The 3,995-nt window shown below is 36.7% G+C and overlaps 1 protein-coding gene across 1 annotated transcript in view; it reads right to left on the bottom strand.

Annotated features, from left to right (window-relative positions):
• LOC107569431 (disks large-associated protein 4-like) overlaps window positions 1–3,995 on the bottom strand; it is a 196,021-nt gene that overhangs the window by 124,016 nt on the left and 68,010 nt on the right. The gene's annotated exons all lie outside the window — the stretch shown is intronic.

Consider the following 3,995-nt stretch of genomic DNA (forward strand, 5'->3'; position numbering starts at 1 on the left):
GCTCGGCAGGAACTGAAGTCGCAGGCACGCTGAGATAACGAAAAGCAAGCCGATAAGAGTTTCAGAAAGTGCCTGGACATACCGCACCACCACCGAAGTGGGTCGTCGTTAGAGGAATAGACGGTGCGAACGGGATCACAGCACCGGCGGGTTGTAGTGAATGACGTGATTGACATTTGCTAGCTTTGGCCAGCCTCTAAGCTAACACCTACGTGCCTGTATTGAATATGATTACGCATCGCTCCAGTAGAGTTATTGTAAGAATTTGATATTACACAGTTTACACACAACTTTTCCATTTCCTTCTAATTCAAAATAATCCCACACCTTCTCGTCTTTCGCGTGGTCATTTTTGAACTCGCCGCAACTGACACAAAGAAAACGCATGAGGTCTGAGGTAAAAATGTAGTTTCCGCCCAGATAAACTTTTAAAAATAATTTTTCAATTTTTCAAACGTTTTATTTTAACTTATTTAAAATGTTTTAAATGCAATGTTAAAATGATGGTATTTGAATGATAAAATTATGGTTTTGTTTTTCTTGTTTTTTTTCTCTGTCGTGTAATTGACTATTGTTTTCAGTGTCGACTAGTAGGATCTGTACCGTTTAGTCGACTAGTCGACTAGACCCACACATCCCTAGTTTACATAAGCAGTTACAAAGTACGGCAGCGTTTTGCTTAAGCTAGTGTTCATCTTCTCTTTTTGTCAAGTATATATGGACAAAATCAAATATATTTGAAGGCTATTTACAAGGGATGAACTGAAATAAATTCTTGGCCTAAGCCAAACAAAATGAAACACTGGGCTGAAGTCCGAACGCGGTTTTTCACGTTTTCCCCCCCATTTTGCTAATTTTTTTCACCATTGCATAAATGAAATGGCCAAAATTAGCTTTTTATTGTTTTGTCTTACTTTTCAAAGAAAAAATCATTTACAAAACAAAAATGTTAATGTTTACTTAACACTGAACATTTTTTTAATATTCTAGTAGACATTATACCAATAAAACACAATTTAACTTAAAATTAAGTTAGTGAAATATTTTTTGGCCATTTTTAGACCCCCTTCTCAGGGCTCGACAGTGCGACCAACTACTGCGTGCGACTATGAAATTTATTTTAGGAGCACCAGTGCGACTGACCCGATCATCATCATACTTGTGATTGCGCTCAGGGAAGCTTCAAAGCTTTCTACGTGTTTTTGCAGCGTCGAGTAATGTATCAGACATATCTCACCAATCCTTCATAAGCAAAGTGTAGACAGGGTGTAAATAAGAGATTCATCACACAGTGTAGAGAGCTTCGTTGATTATAAATGTGAGCTCGCGATGAACTAAGATGATGAGTGACAGCTTTGAATGATTTTTAAGGGAGTTTGTAAATGTGATAACTGATTTAATACAATACAATTCAATAAACAAGAAGTTAATTTTAAGTTACTTACATTGTCTGACTATAACACTATTGTCTGATTTTGCTCTATTTCGTTGTATTTCGAAATATTTCGAAAATAGTTTAAAAACAAAGTCACAGCTCAGCCGCTGCGCATCTCCATTCAAACACAGCGGTGTTTCGTTTATGAACGAACAGTTTTTTTAAACGAATCTAGTGAGTCAGTGATTCATGATTACCCATTCATAAAGACAGTCACTCTTGAATGAATAAGCCGTTCGAATGAATCAATTGAATGAATGATTCAGTGATAAAAATCAGTGACTTGCCGCCACCTGCTGGCAGTTTTAGTTTCATTTTTAAAGTATCTTTTCAGTTATTTAAATCATTTAATATTTCTATATTCAAAATTTTATATTTAAAACATTAATATCATCATGGATTTAATTGCACTCATTCCACTTCTGAACCTCATTAAATGTCTGAAAGTACATCAAACAACACTTTTGTGTTCTTCTGTGCCACCTCTACAAATTATTTTTGTTAATACTGATTTCATTTGATTTTTAACTTGTTTCTTATTCTACTCTTATTCTGTTGTTAAGCTTATAAAATATAATTTAAGAATTTGACAAAAGATGACATACTTTTAATAAAGTTAGAGGAGTCAAATATTACCTCGTAATGGGAAGGCTACTTTTTGATAACATTTTGGATTATTGATTAGAAGGTGCTCCTAAAATTTTGAACGTGCTCCTAAATTTTTTAAATTAGGAGCACAAGTGCTCCTAAAAAGAAAAGTAAGCGTCGAGCCCTGTGTGCTACTGTAGTACATTTACTCAAGGCTAAGACCGAGTTTTGTCGCACTGTACAGCCCTATCCAAACCTGTTCCAGATTGTAGAAGGAGCTGCTCAATTTCACGTCACTCCACACAGTTGCACACAGAAATATGTCAACAACTAGACTTTATCGTTATCTACTGTAGTACATTTACTCAAGGCTAAGACCGAGTTTTGTCGCACTGTACAGCCCTATCCAAACCTGTTCCAGATTGTAGAAGGAGCTGCTCAATTTCACGTCACTCCACACAGTTGCACACAGAAATATGTCAACAACTAGACTTTATCGTTATTATCGCGGGAAGACGAATTCTTATCGTGTGGAGAATTTTTACCGGTATATCGCAAACGATAAGATATCCCTACTGCGGTGTAATTTGAAATCTCACACCACATTTGCATACTAGTTTCTTCCATATCCTACTTCCTTCAAACACATGAGATAACCAAGGCTTTAGGCATTTTTACCATTAATTTTTTTTTACTTTTTAATACACTCTTATTCTTCGATGCAGTTGAATTATAAAACTGTGCAATAGGGTTGTGCCGATAGATGATAGTATCGTGTATCGACGATAGTCAGATATATCACCTGTGGCTGATGCCACAGACGATAGCAAGACGATTATTATTATTATTATTATAATTATTACTATTACTAACCTGCTAATAATATCAAAGGCTTAATATTAAGGCTTATTTGTTCCATTATATTTATTTTTCCGCGTTTTAACAGTGTTGCGCATTATAACCAATCACACACAATTATGTTATGCTTATGAATGCAATGGCCAATCAGAGGCGTTCAGATGAGTCATCGCTGAAACAGTGGTTTCGTTGTTCAGCACGCGCTGACTGAATTATGACTCGCAAATTCTTTCATCATAAACAACAAAGTGCAGATGTACGTGCAATTTAAGTATGAGATTTATTCATCATATAGTGTAGATAGCTTCACTGATTTTAACGGGAATGTATTTTAAAGTGCACAAACTCGCGCTAGACTGAGCTTGTGATGATGTTCTTTGGTAATGTAAATGTTCTTTGCTCATTTTCTGTAGCTGATTTTTGAATAACTGAGATAATATAAGCACTATAATTAGTAACTTACAATATTTCTATTGAATTGTTATCATGTTAAATACAAATTCAGTCACATTATAACGGCTGTTTTTAGCCTTACGCTGGAGTTGGTTCACTTTCCGGCAATGAAACTAAGTAAATAAATAATTAAAGGGGTCATATGATGCGATTTCAAGTTTTCCTTTCTCTTTGGAGTGTTACAAGCTCTTGGTGCATAAAGAAGATCTTTAAAGTTGCAAACACTAAAGTCTCAAAACCAAAGAGATATTCTTTATAAAAAGTTAAGAGTCAGCCACGCTTACCTAACACGGCTCGTTCTAACACGCCCCCACATATCTACGTCACTATGTGGGAAGATTTGCATAACGCCGCCCAAATGTTCACGCAAAGAAAGAAGGCGTAACTTTTATTCTCGCTGTAGTATTGTTGACGCTGCAGCCATGTCCTGAAGACGCTGTGTGCTTCGTTGTGAAAGCAAAACTACTTTGTTTGGTCTTCCAAAAGAGGACGATATCCGCTTCGTCATGCCTGGAGCTGATCCGTGCTGGTCGCTGAGGAAATACATCAACTTTCACCGTGGACAAAGCAGAGTCCAGCCCACCTCCGCTCACTCTATCCCGGCCTCAGTGCACGATAAGCCGGGGCTTCCACTCACGCTAGGCCGCTGTGTTTTTCGTTG

Source organism: Sinocyclocheilus grahami, unplaced genomic scaffold (assembly GCF_001515645.1).
Source record: "Sinocyclocheilus grahami isolate Dianchi unplaced genomic scaffold, SAMN03320097.WGS_v1.1 scaffold1345.1, whole genome shotgun sequence".
Classification (NCBI taxonomy): Eukaryota; Metazoa; Chordata; class Actinopteri; order Cypriniformes; family Cyprinidae; genus Sinocyclocheilus; species Sinocyclocheilus grahami.